Below are 22,539 nucleotides of genomic sequence, written 5' to 3'. Positions count from 1 at the left end.
ACTTAGCAAATGAGTATGTATATATACATGCATGGCTTGTGGGATCTTAATTCTCTGACCAGGGGCTGAACCCAGGCCACAGCAGTGACGGTGCTGAGCCCTAAACACTGGACCAGCTGGGAATTCCTCTCCGCCCTCTTCCAGGTTTCTTAACATCTTCTTGCTCTGTCATCTCACTCTATAGCTTTCATCTTGAGGTAGAGGATGGATGTTCCAGCTTTCCCCATTACAGCCACATTCTAGCTATTGGAAAGGGAGAAAATGGAAGGGGAGGTTTTGGTTCTTCCTTGTAGGGACATGAACTGAAGGTTGTACATACCACTTCCATTTCACTCCCTTGACAACAGCTGAATGATGTGGCCACACCAAATGCAAGGTACACTGTATTGTGAAATTTTGCTATTGTATATTTTCCACTAGACTTTGGGTTTTTTGAGGCCATGAATATTATCTTGTCCTTCTTTGTGTCCCTCCTTAGTGCCTAAATGAGAGCCTTCCATGTAACAGTCCCTCAGTGATTGCTTATTTAATTAGTGAAATAAGTCAAACTTGAAGTGGGTTCAGAATAGCTGAATGTTGGTAGGCAGGTGTTTGTCAAATGCCAGTGCTTTCATAAACTCCTAGAAGAAGTTTAATCAATCTTTCTAGCTTGCTGTATACACCAACTTTTATAATTCATCATGAAAATTAACTAGGGGTGTTTCAAGTGATGTTTAAGCCCATATATTGGCTTCAGAGAACTCATTTTTCTGGAGAGAGGGTCTACATGAGATTTTTTTAAGCTGGATGTAACTGGAGAATGTTTGAGAGCCCCTGGTGTGAATGTGGGGTTTGAGGGGTCCCAGCACCTCTGCTGGAATTCAGAACAAATTGAAAAATAAGGCAAAAGACTAAGGTAGATGGAGGCTAATTTTTTTTTATCTATATTACTATAAAAGTTGGTATTCAAGAGTGTGGCATAACTATTTACAATAGTCAAGGTATGGAAGAAACCTCAATGTCCATCAACAGATGAAAGGATAAAGAAGATGTGAGATACACACACACACACACACACACACACACACACATACGCACGATAGAATATTACTCAGCCATAAAAAACGAAATAATGCCATTTGCAGCAGCATGGATGGGCCTAGAGATGATCACACTAAGTGAAGTGAGTCAGACAAAGTCAAATGCTATCATATGACATAGGATACCATATGATATCACTTATATCTGAAACCTAAAAAAATGATACAAATGAACTTATTTACAAAACAGAAACAGACTCATAGACATAAAAAAAAAATCATCATTACCAAAGGGGAACTGGAAGGGGAGGGAAGGATGAATTAGGAGTTTGGGATTAACAGATACACACTACTATATATAAAGTAGGTAAACAAAAAGGTCCTACTGAATAGCACAGGGAACTATATTCAATATCTTATAATAACCTACAATGGAAAAGAATCTGAAAAAAAAAATATATATATATATATAATTAATTTACTGTGCCTCAAACTAGCACCTAGCACAGCAATGTGAATCAACTCTACTTCAATTTAAAAAAAAGAATGTGACATATATGTTTTGGAAGACAAGTGGTCTTCCAAATGCTGAACGGCAGATTTAGTCAGACTTTTTCTACAGCCTTGTACCTGAGCAGACCATCTTGTCCCCTCCCTACCAGGTGAGCACCTTCCCTGACAGAGGCAAGCAGAAAAGGCTTCTCGTGGACAACTCATTCCCAGGAAAGACAGAGGAGGAAGAGGCCAGGGGAACAATCTCTTCTTCCAAACCAAGTGTTAGTAGCTCAGTCGTGTCTGACTCTTTACAACCCCGTGGACTGTAGCCCGCCAGACTCCTCTGTCCATGGGATTCTCCAGGCAAGAAAACTGGAGTGGGTTGCCATTCCCTTCTCTAGGGGATCTTCCTGACCCAGGGATCAAAGCTGGGTCTCTGGCATTGCTGGCAGATTCTTTACTGTCTGAGCCACCAGGAAAGCCCTCGTCTTCCAAAACTCCCCAGCATATTAAGTCACTCTTTCTTCCCTGGAGTAACGAGTAGGAGGACGGCACAGGTTTCATGCTAAGGAGTCTGTTCCCATGGGTGCTGGGAAGAAGGATTCTCCCCTAACAACAAAGGCTGAAAAAATATTTTTGGTCGTAAGTCCCTCTCTCTTCACTGGTTCAATGAACAGCTGAGCCTATGTAGGCTTCAAAGCCTTTCCCAGCCCCGAAATGTGTGAAACAATTCCAACTATAATATTCATGGCTTAAATTTTGGGTGAATTGGGTTATGTGGGAAGCTTCCAAAGGCAGTGTTATATTTCCTGCTTTTTAGCCCCAGTCTTTGTCACTTGAGTCTCAGAGAACTTGACTCCACCTTGCAGGTCCTTTATCCAGTCCATTCAGGGCTGGGGAGCAGGTGGCCTCTCTGTATCTCCAGTATAGGACTATTTTAGACACAGAGGGGCTTCCTAGGTAGCACAGTGGTAGAGAATCCATATGCCTCTGAAGGAGATGAGGGTTCAATCCCTGGATCAAGACGATCCCCTGGAGTAGGAAATGGCACCCCACTCCAGTATTCTTGCCTTGGGTAATCCCATGGACAGAGGAGCCTGGTGGGGCTATAGTCCATGGGATCAAAAAAGAGACAGGACTTAGCGACTAAATAATAAAGGCACAAGGAATCTGGGGAGCTTCCTTTGAACACTCTCCCTGCCCCCCTAATCAGCTTACATAGGCAAAGCAGAAGCTATGGGAACTGGAAGAGTTGGAAATGAAGCCCCTTGAGTCACTGGAGAGTCTTGGAAATTGGGAGTCTGGGTATCTTGGTCTCTGACCTTGGTTATCTCAGTTTAATGCTGAACAATGCATTTTCCTGTTTCAGGCAGTCTCTAGAATGTATCCCTTGCAAATGGTAAGGAAATTGAGTGTTCTATATGCATATAAATAGCATCCTTAATCATCATCAACCAATGCTACACTTTCCTCGTAAAGCTTCAAGAAAGCGACCGAAAGCGACCCGGGCGTTCCCATGGCCTTTTAGAGGGATTTTCCTTGATTCCATAAAGCCTTGAGCAACATTGAAGCTCTGTAATAATACCAAGCTACTTTTGCATTTATTCTAGTCTTAGATTTGAACATTATAATATTAGTTGTTTAAATTTTCATAGATTCCAAGGTCAGAAGAGTTCTGGGGAAGTCATTTAGATTCATCCTCCTGTGGGTCTCTAGGCAGGGCTGCAACTTGGCTAACAAAGACAAATGGTTTTCCGTCTGATTTGGAAAGGTCTCCAGGGGAAGGTTCTGTAACCGACCACAGTAATCACAAGTTACTCCGTGAATGCGCCCCCACTTTGAGAAAGCCTAGCTCCAGTGAGTCTAAGGTGGCAGGATAATTTATTAAGATGCTAATCTGTGCTTTGTTCTCTGTAATTTGTCTCCCCTACCTCTGCTCATCCCCCCCACCATTCCTTACCCAAGAAGGCGGTCGGTCAGTCCTTTTTCCCTTCTCTGGGAGGTGATGGAACTTACTTGTGCCATGTTCTTACTGCTGTAGTAGACAGAGGCACAGAGACGCGGATGCACGTGCCCACATGCTAACTTTAAAGTCAGAATCCAGTCTCGCGGAGAAGCGGTAGAAGGCAGGCTCCTTAGAGGGTGCAGCTCTGCCCTGGGAGATAAGAGCAGGAGCTATGTGTTCTTAGACAATGGTTTTTCTCTCTTTGACCTCTGTTTGATCATCTGTAAAATGAAAGGTTGATTTAGTGACATTTAGGTACCACCCTGCTTTTGATTCTGGGAGATTATCAGTCTCTTTAGCTCTGACTGCCCAGGACAGCTGCAGAGCATTTGTTTAAAGGCTTTTGGGGTAGGGTGGGCAGCTTGAGCAAAGGAAAACCAATATGTAATACTAGGGAAAAATTTCAAGTAAAAAATTATTTGTTGTTTATCTGAAGTTCATATTTAACTGAGCATCCCGATTTTATCTGATACTCTTATTTGGGGGCACCTGTGTTTTGGGAGACAAGAGGCTGAGGGTGGAAGAAGCCCGCTTCTGTTCAGGCTCCTTGAGACTGCCCTGGGCACTTCCCCTAACTCCCCCACCGACCCATCCTTCCCCACCCCATCCCCCTGTGTTCAGGAAGCAGACTGGTCTATTTCTTTTTCTGGTGAGTATGTCTATTTTATTTTTAAGTTTAGAGAATGGGCATCTTGGAATGAAAACTATGCCAGCACACTTTTCTTAACATCTTCAAAATAAATATTTAACAGGAAAAATAAAAATGGAGTCCACCCACTTTACTCAAGGTCAAAAATTCTAAGCTTTATAGAAATTAGAGACCAGATCAATGAATCCTACAGCAAGGAGAAAGTGAAACAGAGCAGGACCCTCTGGCCCTTACCCCTCTGTGTCCTCTGCCTGCCTTTTTTCTGTGGGAAAAACCAAGGAATAAGTTTAATCAGAGAAGTGACAAAATGCAGAAACAAAGGAAAACAGTCAAAGGAGACCAAACAATAATAGTGAGTGCAGTCACTAAAAAAGTCAAGGACCTTTGGTTTCTTCTCGAGGGCCACAGATAATATTCTGAGTCATATCCTGTGAGCTGCCATATAGACACTAAAACCCCCACCAGGTAGAAGGACTTAACTATATGATGACCAGACTGGAGGCATGACATAAGCTGTACAGTTCTGGGAACTGGCCTCAAGAAATGGAAACAAACCGACCCTGGAACTGAAGATTACTGTACACAAGGCAATGCTGGTCAGACCGCTGATGACCAATTTCAAGATGACTGTCAGAACTGACCGTGCTGTGTCTTCACGTAGCCCCTTCCCTCAGCCTACAAAAGCTCTTGCTCACTGACTGTCAGGGTTGGGGGTGGTGGGGAGTCAGCCTCTGGACAGGCGTCCACTTCCCCTCCTCCCACTGGCTAGCCGGCATCAAGATAAAGCAAGCTTTCTTTTCCACCAACTTGGCCTCTTTAATGGCTTTTGAGCAAAGAGCAGCCAGATCCCACTTTTGGTTACAAAATCAGCTGTTAAACTGATCGAAATGATACAAGTTCTTCTGTATCTGCTCTCCCAGGAAGGATATGACAGGTGTTCCCAGCAGGAGTTATATTTTTCTCCTGTCCTCAAAGCTTCTATGACAAAGGAAAGCAAATGGAGTCAAGGTTTGCATTTTCTATAACATTATAGGCTTTTTAAACAAACGTCCCTTGGAACCTGACATTCCTTTTCGGAACTGCATTCAATATCACTGTGTGATTTAAGGAGATCATCAGCAAATCAAGCCAACCTGATGACATGAGTTGGGTTCCCTGTGGCTTCTTGACATAAAACAGGTCAGGATCTAAAACTGAAAGTTGAAAGAAAGATTATTTATATTTTGTCCAATGAGTGCATACATGACCTTCATGTAAAGGGAATGCCATGGCCTTGGGTGAAAGGACTCTCATTGATCTGTCACATTTTCAATCCAAGTAAGGTACCAACGCATGTAGGATACAGTAACTCATGGGCTCAAGGTTGAACACTGTTAACATTGGCAACAAATTTAGTGTCAAATATGTCTTCACCCATAACGAGGAGGTCACTTTGTCAGTGAGTAGGTCTAGGTCCCAGATTGGAAGTCCATTGTTCAATTTTAATACTTTAGCCGAATCTAGAGCTTTGTGAATACGAATGACTGACTCAATGCTGTCCGTGAATCCTTTTGAATTGAGAGTAACCTAAGGATGATGTACAGGAAATAGGTACCTTTAAGGATGTGGGTGTGAGGGACAGAGTCTGAAAGACTGAGTGAAAACAATTCATTTATCAACATTCAATTTTCCTCAGTGTTAAACTAGTCACTCTCTTTTCATATTTTACCATCTAGAAATAGGTTTGCCTTGAGTCACAGTAAGTGCCAAAACCCCTTCCATTGCTCTGAATTTGTTGTGCCAAGAGATTTTACCTGCCTTGCATTCATAGGAAGGGTAGGTGGAAGGCATTTAGGGGTCATGAGAGAATGCCAGGGCAACTCAGCTGAGAAATACAGGGAGGGGTGTGGTTTGGACCCTGCTTCATTTCAGAAGCATTTCAAACAACTTAACGTGCTCAAGTATTTTCTGAGGGGCAGGACCATCCTGCAGAACAGATAAAATGCTCCAACTTCAAGTAGGCAGACAACTGTTTCAAAGAAAAAAATTGAGGTGCTTAGCCTTGGCAGTGTTCTGATGCTAAGCAGGGGTGGAGAGTCCAGGGCGAGGCTGGGCCTGGGAAGCAGGAGTTGGACCGAAGGTGGGGAGAACTTGCATCAGATTTGATGTTGCTTAATCAAGGTTAAAGCTTTAGCTTGTTACCAGGGTAAGGACAAGCCAGTGAATCCGACAGCAAAATTGCTATTTATCTCTCAGAAAAAAAGGGAAAGTAGGGAGGAAGAAAGGAGGCATGAGCTTGGACTCTCTGTAGGTTATTTCTGAATAATGGAAATATTTTAAATTCCGGTTGTAATTAATCAAATCTATGTTCTTTCAGAGTTGAAAACTAAATGGATGCATCATTAATGGCTTACTGTAAAAGTACAATCATGCAAATTTCACCTAGTCTCCTATTCATTCCAACTGAAAACTCTAATGATAACTGTGAACGTCCTGAACTTTTCCTGGGGGGCAGATACCATGCTCTGGAGAAGGCACTGGCGACCCACTCCAGTACTCTTGCCTGGAAACTCCCATGGACACAGGAGCCTGGTGGGCTGCAGTCCGTGGGGTCACGAAGAGTCGGACACGACGGAGCGACTTCACTTTCACTTTTCACTTTCATGCATTGGAGAAGGAAATGGCAACCCACTCCAGTGTTCTTGCCTGGAGAATCCCAGGGACGGGGGAGCCTGGTGGGCTGCTGTCTATGGGGTCGCACAGAGTCGGACATGACTGACATGACTTAGCAGCAGCAGCAGCAGCAGCAGCAGATACCATGCTCAGAGCTTTGAGTATTATATTCTTACACCACAGATGAGGAAACTGAGGCTTAGAGGACTGAAGCAAATTAACACATCTCAGAGTTTCTTTTAAGTATAAAACAAGATACAGGGATATGTTGTACAACATGAGGAATATAGCCAATATTTTATAAGAACTATAAATGGAATATAACGTTTAAAATTTGTGAATTGCTATACTGTACACCTATAACTTACATAATACTGTAAATGAACAATGGGCGTTAGTGGTAAAAATTCTGCCTGCCAGTGCAGGAGATATACAGACATGGGTTCCATCCCTGGGTCAGGAAGATCCCCTGGAGGAGGGCATGGTGACCCACTACAGTATTCTTGCCTGGAGAATCCCATGGACAGAGGAGCCTGGAGGGCTACAGTCCATAGTGTCGAATGAGTTAGACAAGACTGAAGCAACTTAGCACGCATGATACACATCAACTATACTTCAATAAAAAATCAATTTAAAATTAAAAATAAATAAGTAAATACATAATTAAAAAAAGAAGGTAGGCCATAGGAATTTAGCAATAAGTGGACCTTAACAAGAGTTGTTTTAGTTATGGGAGCTGAAATAATATTGCATTGATTTGAAGTTTATTTTTCACTGTCCAGATCTCCTGCTCCATTGCTTTTATTTTTTAACTTTTTATTTTATATTGGAGTGCAGCTGATTAACAGTGTTGTGATAGTTTCGGGTGGACAGCAAAGGGACTCAGCCATACAAATACATGTATCCATTCTTCCCCAAACTCCCCTCCCATCTGCCACATAACATGGAGCAGAGTTCCAGCTACATCTCAGAGTTTATATGCGGTGTAAACAGGACTTGAATCTCTGAGGTCTAACTCTAAAGCACCACTCATAGCCATCACATTATATTTCTTCTCCTGCCAACATGCAACAGATGCATCCTTGCAATCAGGAACAGGTTTTTCTTAAGGAGCCAGAGGTGAGAAGAGCCAGTTTAGATGATAGGAGGAAAACTGTGGCAGAGCACACCCCTGTCACAAATAGGTCTTTGAAGGCCCCACGTGGCTGAACGGAGTAAACGGAGAGAGTGGGCTTATTTGCTGCGGGGCCTGGTTTACTGGCCTAGCGGATCAGCAATGGGCCAGGGGCCAGTCCTTCCAAGGCACAGACTGAGAACAGGGCTGGCAGAAAGGAGCTCTTGGTCACTGCTCTCTTATCTGGAGTCATGAGAAGCTGGGGCACTTGTAGGTGTCTCTAGATTTTAATTTTTGGTGGACTGGGGATGTCAAGAGAAAGAATATGAAACTAGGGCTTTTCCAAATTTTTGGAGACATTTAGATGAGAGCGCAGCATTTCCCTTGTAACAAAGGTGAGGTAGGGAAGAACCCTCTCCCCCTTTCTGGTGGACTCAGACAATGCTGGCCCTTGTGGGTGGGAAGGGCCACACAGGCCTGGCCTCCCAATCCTGCTCCTCCAAGCAGGCAGGCTCCTAAGCCCACAGACTCAATTTCCTTTTAGTACCGTGGGCTGAAAATGCTGACCTTACTGGGTTGTCATGAAGATCAGAAATGGCATAAGATTGTACCTGCACAGAGTAGGTACTTGATAAATGGTAGTTATTACAGGTGCATAGTTTTTAGTGGGTGGATGGGAGACGGCTAAACTAAGAGAGAGAGACAGACATTTTAAAGGCTGGAAAAAGAAAAAGAGGGAGGGTGGGAACCGTGGCATCCGGCTGGTGAGCCCCACTCCGTCCCCTCTCTAACTCTGCCCTTTTAACAAGCCACGTGCAGCTTGCAGTGGATGAGACCTGGTGTCTGCAAAGACAAACCCCGGCCAAGAGGCCAGGTGACACGAAATTACAGCCCACTTCTCCCTCTAATGAGCCTAGCCTGCTTGTTAAGTACGCAGTACTGTCGGGGGCCCAGTTGGGGTGGAGTCTGCTGCACCCCTCATATGCACGTGGGTGGTTGGAGCACACGAGCGTGACTGCCAATATCACGGCTGATTAGTTCCACCGCAGCACAGGGCTGGGCAGGGTGATGTATGTGGGAGGCGGTTGTCAAGGACGACCACCCGAGTCACGCAGCCCTCATGCTACCTGGGAAATGGACTCTGGCCAGCCAAGGAAGCTCTTGAGAGCTCAGTGAGTGGAGGTGCTCTGGGGGTGAGAGCAGCTGGTCCCCCAAAGGGCTTCCTGCTCAGCTGGAAGACCACACAGGTACACACACACACAGGCACTCTGCACACACCCCACACATGTGCGTGCCACAGGCAGACCACATATAAACACACATCATGCATCACACCCATGTACACATATGCACACCACACACATCTGATGCATGCACCCTCTCTATATATCACAAACATGTACATGCATGGCACACATACCTACCATAGGCAAGCCACAGATACATGTACACGCGTAGCACACAAATTTATATGTGCCATGTGGACCACACATCACACATATGTTTATATTCCACATGCTCCAGACTCATGCACACACTACACTACACATAGCACACACATGCCTAACCTATGCAACACACACATATATCCACACATGTCACACATATACACACATCAACCCCACACTATCCTCAGGCGTGCATACTGCACTGATACCACACATACACACAAATGGCCCCAGATCATACCCCCAGCATACACACCTGTGCTCCTTCCCACAGTTCCATACATACTACATACATGTAGACATACACACTGCATCAATACTTACCACACATACACACAAGCATATATGTACCTCCTGGGGCTTCCCAGTGGCTCAGTGGTAAAGAATCCACCCGCCAAGCAGCAGATGTGGGTTCGATCTCTGGGTCAGGAAGATCCGTTGGAGAAGGAAATGGCAATTCACTCCAGTATTTTTTTACCTAGAAAAAGATGTTCTTACCTGGAAAATTCCATGGACAGAGGAGCCTAGAAGGCTACAATCCATGGGGTTACAAAAGTTGGACAAAACTGAGCAGCTGAACAACAACAATATACTTCATATCACACAAATATACACATCACACTCACAGTACAGACCTATATACACAAAATACACACCACACAAAATGCACAGATGTACTCAACACCACTCACATGAAAACACACTTCCACACACTACACATACACCCACACCCCACATACATCACACATACTCACATACAGCACATATACATCATCCAATTCACCCACACACCACACACACACACCCCACACATGTGCACACATACGTAATACATCTACCACACACAGCACACACATACATTCACACATCCAAACACCTCCACTCTACATGCATACATACACAGCCCCATGAATGCCACACAAAATACATGCCACACACCACACGCCTGACCACACACAGCACATGTACAGCACACATGCTGAAACTTCTCACGTGTCCACACACATAACACACACATGCACTACCACACAAACATGCGTAACCTCACACACATCCCAGCACCACACACAACGAGCACACACAGAATGTGCCTTGCTAGTGCCCCACAGGGATGAGCACACTGAATTTGCAGAGCTCAGAGCTGTGGGGACAGGAAATGGGAGTGATGTGATGGGGTCACCACTGCTCCTGTCCCTGAATTCCCAGACCCATAAAGTTTTCAATTTAGGGGACACGGCGTCATAGAGGGACTTCTGACTTAATGCACATACCATCCTAAAGAACGGCATCTGATCTGCAGATTATTTCCGCTGTGCTTTTAGGAGGTGGTTCCAGAATTCCGGGGCTGCAGACTTTGGATGGTGTGTTGCGTGACACGACAAGTGCTCCCATGAGGTTACCCCCACTGGGAAGTGGGTCCCTGTTGGATGCTATGTTAGGGATTCTGAGATAGTGGTCACACATTCTGTGAACCCCTGGAGAGTGGTGCTGGCTGAGGCCCCATGGATGGAAAGTATCAATTCATATTGAGATAAGAGACATGACTACTGGGCGGATCTACAGACCACCCGGAGGACACACAGTCAGCCAGGGCTTAGCCAGGACTTTAGCCAGCTCCAGCTCTAAAAGGGGCTGTGATGGGGATTTGCTGTGTAACTCAGGGAACTCAAACCAGGGCTCAGTAACAACCTTAGAGAGGTGGGGTGGGGAGGGAGGTGGGAGGGATGTTCAGCTGGGAGGGAACATGGGTAAACCTATGGCTGATTCATGTTGATATTTGGTAGAAGCCAACACAATACTGTAAAGCAATTACCCTTCAACTAAAAATAAAAAATTTTTTAAAAATTAACAGAAAAAAGTATGTTAAAAAAATTTTTTAAAGGGACTGTGACCACACTTCAGGTCTCCTGGTATCAATGAATATCAACAGATCTGTGCCTGACAGCCTTAAAATGTCTGGGTATTTTCCTTTCCCAGTGTATGAGGGCTCTTTGGGAAAGAATCGGGGAATCACTGTGGTGTGTACTTGCCACGGCATTGCAGTGTCATTCTGCCTGGGGATCTGACTGTCTCTAGTCAACGGGATCCAGACTTGAAAATCTTCTCAGGTCCAGAAAACAAAGCAAATGGTGATGACTTTTTCCTGGAGTGACCACTCTCTGCTCCTGCTCCTCTGTTCATGCCTTCTCCAGTCTGTAGGTATTAATCAGCACTCTCACTGGCTGACCATCTCTTTTTCCTCCAGTCTTAAGTTCAACCATCTTGACCAAGCATGTTAAAAATTTAATCCAGGGGTACTCCCATGGCTCCTGCTGGTTCATGATAGCTAATGCTTACAGCCCCTTTACGATGTAGGCTTCTTTACTCATCAAACCCAATACATCTCTGGATTATGCTAGAGGCTGTCAATCAGCTATGCTCCCTGTAGCAGGACCCCTTAAAAGGAGATCTGAGTGATGCACATCCATGGCCACCATAATGGGAGAACAGCCCTGCTCACAGGATTGATGGAGCCAGCCTCTGGGTGCTTCTCAGAAAGGAAGTTTTCCAGGTGGTAGAAAAATTCAGGTGAGAAGAAGAGAAGAGGGCAGCAGAGGGTGATATAGTTAGATAGCATCATCAACTCAATGGACATGAATTTGAGCGAACTCTGGGAGACAGTGGAGTACAGAAAAGCCTGGCGTGCTGCAGTCCATGGAGTCACAAAGAGTTGTACATGACTTAGTGAATGAACAACAACAACCCCAGAAACCAACTCTTAACTTAGATTTCTCTTATTTAGTCTTAACTGTCTACCACTTTCGGAGAAGGCAATGGCACCCCACTCCAGTACTCTTGCCTGGAAAATCCCACGGACGGAGGAGCCTGGTGGGCAGCAGTCCATGGGGTCGCTAAGAGTCAGACACGACTGGGCGACTTCACTTTCACTTTTCAGTTTCATGCATTGGAGAAGGAAATGGCAACCCACTCCAGTGTTCTTGCCTGGAGAATCCGGGGACAGGGGAGCCTGGTGGGCTGCTGTCTATGGGGTTGCACAGAGTCGGACACGACTGAAGCGACTTAGCAGCAGCAGCAGCAGTTTACCACTTTGGTTAAGTTGGGAAGAAGCTAAAGACCCTTAAAGATCCAAAGAACCTAAAAATAGAGACACCTGTACTAGAGCCTAAAACCCACACTGGCAGGTGTGATAACCACCACAGGTTCCAAAGCACCAAGTAATGCTGAGGCTGGCCGTGTCAGACATGCATTCCATGTGTGTCAGGCCAGGTCATCCCACTTGGAATGCCCACCTCTTTCCAACTTCCAAGTGACTCCATTTATGAATAGGAAAATAAAGCAATGTCAATATCAAGGAAAGGTACTGGGGAGGGGCATTGACCCATCAAACAATTCTCAGTTTTCCTCCCATGGAAGCACTTCTTGCCAACATGAAGACCAAGTGATCCCCAATTTAAGATATTATTGGTTCAGAGTGTGCTTAAAAGTTTCCTGCCCCTTGGTGAATGCAATTCTCTGCTTAATATCTAATTACCCAGTCCATTGCCAGGAAGGAACTTGGACCCTGGAGAGTTCATCTGGGTGCGTGTTAATTTGCTGACCAACTGACTGAAGTCTTGTTCAAAAACTTGGAAGAAATGAGTCCGAATTCTAACAGCAGGAAATCTTAGTGGCTAAGGTTTGTTTCTTGGGCTAGTAGAGACTTTATCAAGAGTGATTCTCATTTCTAGAACCATATCTGACCACTAAGTTCATGGAATTTCAAGGTTAGAAAGGACCATACAAGGACCATACGAACCATTCCATGCAACTCCTCATGACCTGAAATGTTGGCGAGACTGTCAAGCCTGGTGATGTCATCCATGTCAACTCTGCTGTCACATTTACCTCCCTTTATGCTGCTCTGGACACAGTTAAAAGTAGCTCCTGGCACACGTTCTGGTTCTTACAACTGTTTGCTGTCCAAGGTTTTCTGTGTCCAAAGGTCTGGGCTGTGATTTGAGAGCTTACATACTGTGCAAAAGTATAGCGATCCTAATAAATCTGAAGTCACATTCTATACACACTTCCCCCAGCCACCCCACATACTCCCACCTCACCATGCAATCAGCTGGCATATGGCCTAGGAAATACACCAGCAAAAACAAGGCACAGTTAGGAGGCATAGCTGCTCCCAAGAAGCCATGCAATTAATTTCAAAGTAAAAAAATAATTGGATTATCTGTGCCATGGCTTTCTTCATTAATGCTGATAATTGGGAGATTTTAGCAGTCTATTTCCTTCCTTCTTGAAGAAAGTGCTTATAATGTAATGATGGGGATCCCTGCCCTTGACATTTACCCTGGGTGGGAGTTTGTAGGAACTTGTGTCTGGTACCTTTAACTGGCAGATAAGGAGGAAAGTACTAGAAAAAGGTAACCTTGGGGACTTCCTTGGTGGTACAGCGGATGGGAATCTGCCTGCCACTGCAGGGCACACGGGTTCAATCCCTAATCCAAGAAGGTTCTACATGCCACAGGGCAATGAAGCCCATACACTACAACTACTGAGCCTGTGCTCCAGAGCCTAGGAGCCTCATCTACTGAAGCCTGTGCGCCCTAGAGCCTTCATCCACAACTACTGAGCCCAGTGCTGTGACTACTGAAGCCCATGTGCCTAGGGCCCATGCTCTGCAACGAGACGCCACCTCAGTGAGAAGCCAGCACACCGCGACTAGAGAGTAGCCCTCGCTCTCTGCAACTAGAGAAAAGCTCACGCACAGCAATGAAGACCCAGCACAGCCAAAAACAATGAAGAGATAATAAATTACAAAAAAGAAGAGTACAGTTAAAAAAACAATAAGCTTGGTGGCCTGGACCATGAAAATTAAAAAATCACTGAAGCTCTAACTACCATGGCTAACCACAACCCCACGCGAACATGACATCTGCCACTCACAACCAAGCTGGGGTTGAAGTCACACAGACGCTCACTCTCCAGGAAGTCAGTGGTCAGAGCTGGGCTGGCCGAGCGTGCTCTGGCAATGGAGTTAACAGAATCAGGCCAAGCAGGAAGGGACTCAAGGACAAGGGCTGAGAGGCAGCAAGAACAGCAGGGAGGGGAAGTGATACCCAAGATGGAAAAAGACACTCTCCTGTCCTCCAAGTTGTCCTGCCTGCTGGCTGGGCTTGGCTCAAACTGGGGTCACGAGTCCACCCACAGGGAAATCACCTGAGGAGCTTACAAAGATGCAGGTTCCTGGGTCCTTGCCATGGACCTGTTTAATCAGCATCTTTGGGATCCCAGGAATATGTGCGTGTGTTTTCATAAGTTCTCTGGGTGATTCTTAAACAATGAGAATGCCAGACTCACTGCTCTGGGCACACTGTGCAGGCTCCAACGGGGGACTTCCACCTGCCTAGGCATGAATCCGTATCTGATTGTGGCAGGCTCATCACGGTGGGGGTGGGCATGTCTTCACAACCCCCACTGGCCCTGATATTCACCAGGATCAAATCCAAAATGGGATTTAACAAGCTTGTTCTTCTTGAGAAATGCCGGTTTGAAATCCTAAGCCAGCAATTGGCAATCTCTTAAGGCAGAAAGGCCGAAAACTAAGCAACAATTTATTTCCTTGGAACTGGTAAGGGTTTAGCGGCTGTCTTCTCTCGCTGGATGTGCTGAATTAGAACCATGCAAAACAAATACAGCTCCCCTGGGGCCCTGTGCATGATTTATTTCCGGATTTAATGAATGACCACGTGCCTGGGTGAGTGGAAAATAACCCGCAGACCCGCTCATCCCTGAAGTGCAGTGGAAAAGCCTCTCTTGCAGAGAGGCCGCTCAAGGATGCTGACCCATTTCCACATCCTAATCTCCCCGTAAAGCAGGTGACGCAGCAGTGGACCAGGTACCAAGGCTGCTGCCTTTGCCTCTGAGAACACAGTTTCTCAACATCCTATGAGATGTCTATTGATCGGAGAGCCTAGCTGATGTCAACACTGATTGTCTGAAGGGAGGCTATTCAATATCACAAGGTCACAATGAGGAAAAGCCCTCATAATTCACTATCCTGGTCCACCAAACACCCCGCATTGTTTTCTTTTTTCATAGTATCTTTCCATGGTTGCCCAGCGACTCTCTCCCTGCCACTGGACTTACTGTGGGATTTAGATCTTACATTTGCTGTTATTTACCTGTTTCTCCCCTGGCTTAACTTTTCAGATTCATGTCACAGCCAACACCTGCTTTATATGCTCTGGCCCTGCTGCAGCCTCATCACACAAAAGGCTGGTTTAACTCCTCAACAGAAAGCTGTTATTTTACTGGCCCTGGGACTTTCATGAATCATACTTTCTGCCTGGTCCGAGCACCATCTCTATACTGAAATAATGTTTATCAGTGCTTAATTGATTGAATAGGCACCTGCCTCGCAGATGTCCTGTTGGGCTGAATGAATTCATTAGTTTGTTAAGGTTTTGTGAGACTCGCAGAGGGAATCAGGTCTGGTAACTAGATAGGGATGTCGCTGCTGTAGCCTACCCAGAACTTAGCCATGAATCACAAAAAGCACCTTACCCCCCTCCTCCCCCTACAATCCCCATCCCCCACCTTGAGAAGGGCAGCCACCTTGATGAGAAGCAGGGCAGTTTTAAATTACAGAATCATCTCCAACCACATGGTTGCTCCTACCCCCAAATTATGGCTCAGGCAAAATTCATATCCAGAGGTACCACTTTCATGATTTTTTGCACATATTCGCCCCTTGATTCATTCATTCTCTCCTGCCCCCTCTCCATGCTCCTCCTTTCTCTCCATCCCACATCCTCTGGCTCCCTCCTTCTCTAGAGATCATTCCTTGCTTGCACCCTGCTGTCAGAAACACATCGGATAAACGAATTCCCTTTAAGGAGTAAGCAATTAACAAGGTTAACATCCCCCAATAGTATGGGTATTTGAAGAGGAAAATCTTAAATCCAAGGGCAGAACAAATGGCAATGGTGGAAATTCACTGAGGTCAGGGAAAGTGGGCTTTTCACTGTTCTGAAGTCACAATATCTAGTTAACATCCCTCAGCCTTTTCATGAAGGTTAATAGAAACTCCTGTTTCTTGGATCACACCTAACAGGAATCAGTTTCATTCCACAGGAGTGTCAGAGATGCAGTTCTTTGCTTTCCTTTTTTCCTCCTAAGCCTCCATTCCTCTGGGGGTTGCAGAAATTGAATTTCAATTAATTTGGCTTCTCCCCTCCACATGCTCCCTGGGTTGCATCTACATTCTGGAGGCTTCCATTGTGCCAGGTTTGGGGAGGGGACATCTGGTCCTCGGATCACTCTCCGTCCATGCCAGCCTCCCCCGAGGTGTCTACCTCACCACCTGGTCTGCAGTTACTGGAGCAGCAGGGGGCTGCTGAGTCATCCTCGTTCCTGAACTTGGGACTCTTCACATCCAGCTCTCTCTCAGCTCCTTCCAGGACCACCTGGGCATGTAGGTGTTAACTGTTTGTGTCACCCTAGTCTGGGCCTCAGAAATCTTCAAGAGGCTGTCTAAAACCTTGCCAAATTTCTTTGCCACTCATGTGAATCTATGTAGGGGCATGAGAATAGCATTATCTTTTGGGATCACATTGATTCTGGGCTTTTGGGGGCTTTGGTGGAACTTAGTGGAGGAGAAAATGGCCACCCACTCCACTGTTGTTGCTGGAGAATCCCCATGGACAGAGGAGCCTGGCGGGCTACAGTCTATAGGGTTGCAGAGAATCAGACACGACTGAGCATGTGTTTGCATGCCCCTGGAAATCTGAATGCAGGTCCCTTCCTTCTCTAGGTAGAACCAGCCAAGCTGTGTTAGGAGGGCATTTGTCTTTCTTCCTCACTCCTGCATCAGGCTCAACCTCCGGAAGAAGGCACAGGGATGTTTCTCAGGGACCCACCAGCCTCTAAGCCCTACGAACTTTCTTCTGACTCCCTTCCTCCCCATGGCTAATTAGTTTCTCCTCTTTTCTCTAATTTCTGCTGTGTCATTCTTTTCCTGAGGTCAAACATACAAAATGACTGAATAGAGGAATGATCCAAAGGATGCAAGTAAAAGGTGGCCAAAGAAGAATTTTATTATAAAATATCCAGGAAACTATAAAATGCTTTGCTAGGCACTGGGAGGGGGTATAAAGTATTGCAAATCATACATAGGTCTTACACCTACACCTATAAAGGTAATGCTAAACACAAATTCAGGAGTTAAATGACATGATAAGGAAAAAAGAAGTCAGTTCATAATTGCCTCCCCTGGAGGAGGGCATGGCAACCCATTCCAGTATTCTTGCCTGGAGAATCCCATGGACAGAGGAGTCTGGTAGATTTACAGTCCATGCGGTCGCAAAGGGCTGGACGTGACTGAGTGACTTTCATTTCACTTTTCCTTTTTTTCATTTTTCCCTTTTAAGGAATTAGGACTCTTCAACAGGCAGTGGCAATTTCTTAAAGTTAGAAGCCAAACAGAATACTGGTCAGACTCTGTATCAACAAATATGACTATGGCTCAAATCTGTGATTAAACTAGAAATAACAAAGCTTTACCCTGGAATTTACTTACTTTGAGCAGTACCAGATACAAATGAATTCGAAGACTAAAGGATTTGTACACCCCCTTTAGAATTGTAATGTCATTTGCCTCTTTAAAGATCTATGTATTTGGAGCCTTTATTACTAATATTAAAAATTTAGAGCAGTAGCCACACAGTTTGGGGACTATGGTGAAAGGAGATGGCTGTATTAGTCAGAGTAGGTAAGTCTAGCTCCTGTAACAACTACCCCAAAATCTCCATGCCTGAGCACAAAAAGGTTAATTTTCACCCACTTCACGGTCCACTGTTTGCCAGACTCATCTGGGGATCCAGCCTCTGCCTTTAATGCATGGTTCCCAAGTTCACCCTGAGTGTCAACATTGAGCCCACAAATGGGGTAGACACAGCACACAGGGTCACGCTGGATGTCTGATGGCCTGCCTCAGAGGTAATGACGTCACTTCTGCTCATCTTTCACTGGCCACAACTGTCACATGGCTCCATCTAGTCAAAGGGAGCTGGGGGATATCATCTAGCTGTGGGCCCAGGAGAAAAAGGCAACAGGTCTGGTGAGCACATTGCAGATTCTCCGCCATATTTGTGAGCAAAGTTATCTGACGGCACGAGGCTCCCCGCGTCTAAAACCTCATTAGCAAAGAATCAGAACTGTTTCATTCATGAAGTCCAGACAGCCTAGATCTCTTCAGACTGTATTAAAACAGAGGATAGAAGAGTTCACATAGTCCTTGGACAAAACTTGAAGTAAATCTCTTTTCCACATCGGTGTAAAAAAAGAAGAGAGAACTGGAATGTCAGAGAGGCATGATGCTTCTGGGTGACCTCACTTCCTTCTTCCCAGTCCCCCTTCAGTCTGCCCTCCATGGGAGGACGGATTAGCAAAGCTAGAGTCTGCATCTTTACACACGCTTGTGCCTTACAGGTTTCTTTAGAAAGCAGAGGTGCACGCGGTCAGAGCCCCTCCAGGTGCTCCGCAGCACCCGACCCCAGATCAGAAAGCTTAGATATGAATCAGCAGCACTAGTGAATGTTGGTCTCATCCCTGGATGTTGGCAGGAGCTCAGAAGAGCACTGGAGAGAAAGCTGGGTAGCTATTCCAGACGAGAGGGGTGGGGAAGGACCTCAGACCTACTGAGCATGTGGATGGAAGCCAGTCTGTACCAGGAGGGCACTCCTGGGAGGTATTTTGGTCTTCCTTGTGCTATTCAAGCCAAACTCAGAGCCTGTAAAGCACTCACTTCGTTGATTGAAAGGGAATCGTTCTGAGGCGGAAAATGTCAACAGCGCTAGTGGGAATTCTGCTTTTGCTCTTTAGCATCTAAGTGGCTTTAAGGAAATGGATTAACTTGGTGTTTTCAGATGAAGTAGTCTTCACTTCCTGCCCTCCAACACTACAGGTGAGGCAGCCTTCTTTTGGAACAAGCCACCACCTCGGGACAGAGGGCTGGCACCTCCTTAATGGCAGTGACATTTTTATCAATGGATCAAGCTTGAGGAGCTGGCTAGATTAGGCAGCCATCTTCTTACATTACACATGCCTCAAAACACCGGAGCCTGAGGAAGGGACGTTTGCCACAATGAGCTAAGCTTACAAAAAAGCAGAGGCGAAATTTAGGTCACAGTCCAGGGACAGGGAGAAAGGCAGTCATCACTCTAGAGTGGAAATTGCAGATGGAAAATGATGGGGAACAAATCTGGGCTCTTCTCCCAGCTTCACGATGGGGGCATATTCAAAGTTGTAGGTGAGAAGCATGAATATATCTGAGGGGGAGTTTATAGCAGAAAGAACTCTGTTGTTCTTTCCTTGGTACTTCTAGTAAGTTCTTAAACAGTAGGTTTTTGCATGCTCTTTTCTAGGCCCTTTTAGCTTAAAAAAAATTATCTTCAATTCATTTCTGTAGAATCGGTGGGGGTGTGTGTGAAATATACAAAATTTGAAAGTGTCCGCTCTCTGATGTTTCTTTACTCATGGCTTCACATAGTCAGTTTAACCAGTTCTTTGTTGCTACATACGATTTCATAATCCTTTTTAGTTAATGAGGACCATTTTAAGTCCTTATTGAATTTGTTACAATATTGTTTCTGCCCTATTTCTTTCTTTCTTTTTTTTTTTTCTTTTACTGCTGCAAGACATGTAGGATCTTAACTCCCTGACCAGGGATCGAACCCACCACCCACTGCGTTGGAAGGCGAAGTCTTAACCACTGGCCCACATGCCCCTTTTATTTACCACCAAGAGGCAAGCTCTTCATCACAGCTTTCCTCAGAGATGGCAGTTGCACTGGATGTGGGCTCCACAGAGATTCATGCTAAGTGTCTCCCAGAACTCTGTCACCAACATCATCTCCTACTGGAGTGAGGCCAGGGTCACGAGAGGTTTTTTTCTGGTAGGATTGATCCTTGCTCAATTCTATCTAGCTAAGAAAATAAAATGAGAGCCTGGGTCTCGGCTGTGAAGTTACAGTTACAATTGCCCATGGCAAAGTACACATTTTCCCATAACCACCGACCTGTCATGGAACTACATTATCACTCTTTTCCTGCAAATGTACGTTTCTGAAAGGAAGCCTAACTGCCAAAAGCACATGCAACACGCTTTTGATTTCTCTAGTCATGGTTTGGATCGTGGCTGGGTTTTTGTTTTTCAGGCCACAGAACTAGAGGCAAGGCGCTGTGTCCACAGAAGGTCAAGGGGTCTTTGTCCTTTTATTTATTTCATGTTTTCTGTCCTGTTCTCATCAGTCATTACTGTTAGAGGTAAGTGACACAGGAGAAAGGGAAGTGAAAGTCACTCAGTCGTGTCCCACTCTTTGCAGCTCCATGGACTATACAGTCCACGGAATTCTCCAGGCCAGGATACTGGAGTGGGTAGCCTATCCTTTCTCCAGGGGATCTTCCCAACCAAGGAATCGAACTGGGGTCTCCTGCATTGTAGTGGATTTTTTTTTTTTTTTTTACCAGCAGAACTACCAGGGAATCCCTACACAGGAGAGGAGAACCTAATTGACAAAAGGTATTAAAGAGATATGCTGCTTTGAGATTCTTGCCTTTAAAGAATTAGAGGATTTGAAGGAATAATCAGGAATCATGGATTTGATTTTTGGCATGGGCACTGAACCAATCAATGTAAGACTGTGTAGGGTTAGTTACCTGTCTAAAGGTTTTCATTTCATTCCATTTTTCATATTCATATGAAAAATCCTTAGATAAAATGCACTAAAAATAAGCCAGATAGTGTAAAGTCATCCTAAATGGTATCTCTAGAATGGATATGATCCTCAATGGTAATCAGGTGATTTGATGAGATTAGAAGGGAAAATAAATCAGCTAAGTAATGCTTATGTCATTCACAAGAGGCCAAAGTGAATATCAAGAGACATTCTCAGGGTAGGTGTTCCTATCCATCTATAGTGCTGGAAGCCAGTAATGAAAGTAGATGCAGTCACCCAGCTGAATATTTAAATATGTCCTTATTTGACTCTGCAATCACACAGCCAAATATATTCAAGGGCGGTTTCCTTTATGAGGAAAAAAAAAGTAAATGAAATGCTCAAAGATGACATTAGCTCAGTTTTATGTTTGAAAACTTAATTGCACCCAAGTGAGAAAATACAAAATTAAAGTTCTCACTGCAGCCATTGAGTCTCACGGCGCCTGGTAACAAGGAGAGGTTTCACCCCACGTGTTGGAACTCACTGTGACGTGGGTACTAAAATCAGGACTGGGAAACTGCCTGCAAATCCAGTACTGCCTTGTCCTAGAGCTGGAAGGAAAGTTTTCTTTAGAGATTATGCCAAGAGCCTCTTTCTTGAGAGTTACATTCAAGAGTGCATCTTGGGTTGCACCAGTTGAAGGAGGGGAGAGAAAGAAATGACCACTTACTGAGTGTCCTACTCCTGGCAGGGCGTTTGTATGAATCTTATCTAAAAATAATTTTGTCTTTCTTTGTCCCCTACACCTTGTCTACCAGATGACCCCATCGACTCAGAAAGATGAGACAAAGCCTGCATGAGTGTGTAGAAGTGAAGCCTCAGGTTGTCTGGTCCTGCCACCAACCTTGCTTGCTTATCGGAGCCCATGAAGTACTAGAAAGGCCACGGCATGGTCCAGTGCCATGATTGGGGTTCTCATCTGGTTCTTTCCTTCACAGCCTTTCCAGAGTCTTGAGGATGTCTGGGATAGCTTCTCCACACTCAAGCCAGCCCAGAAGAACCCAGGTTCCTCGCCCCCTTCTCTAGGATTATCTCCTGAGCTCCTCAATTCAGCTCGGGACCAACATCTTGGACTTGTGTCTTCGTGAAACACCTACAAGCAGCTGGGGAAAGGGAAGCGGAACTCAATCAAATTGAAAGTGCTCTGGGACTTTTCACCTAGAATTCCTCTTAATCCTTCTGCCCCTCATCTAGGGCACTTTTTAGGGGTAGAGATGATAAAGAAAACAGCATTGCCTATGCCACCTCCACTAGGCAGATGCTTGTAGATCATTCACTCATTTCTTCAGCAAATGCTAACTGAAAGTCTGCTATTGTATTGGGCTAATCTCTTTGGGACATCCAAAGATGATCAGATATGGTCCATGCCCTAAACTCATTGTGTAGT

At 45.2% G+C, this 22,539-nt stretch overlaps 1 long non-coding RNA gene across 2 annotated transcripts in view; it reads right to left on the bottom strand.

Moving 5' to 3' along the window:
* The window catches only part of LOC133228577 (uncharacterized), a 137,278-nt gene that overhangs the window by 46,424 nt on the left and 68,315 nt on the right, over positions 1–22,539 (bottom strand). For both annotated transcript variants that reach the window (XR_009730272.1, XR_009730273.1), the window contains exons 3-4: positions 5,302–5,361; positions 3,531–3,740 (exon numbers count right to left, since the gene is read on the bottom strand). This is a non-coding gene — a long non-coding RNA (uncharacterized LOC133228577). The remainder of the gene's footprint in view (positions 1–3,530; positions 3,741–5,301; positions 5,362–22,539) is intronic.

This window comes from Bos javanicus, chromosome 17 (assembly GCF_032452875.1).
Source record: "Bos javanicus breed banteng chromosome 17, ARS-OSU_banteng_1.0, whole genome shotgun sequence".
Taxonomy (NCBI): Eukaryota; Metazoa; Chordata; class Mammalia; order Artiodactyla; family Bovidae; genus Bos; species Bos javanicus.
The sequence above is the reverse complement of the archived record's forward strand: the minus strand, read 5'-3'. Positions and strand labels throughout refer to the sequence as shown.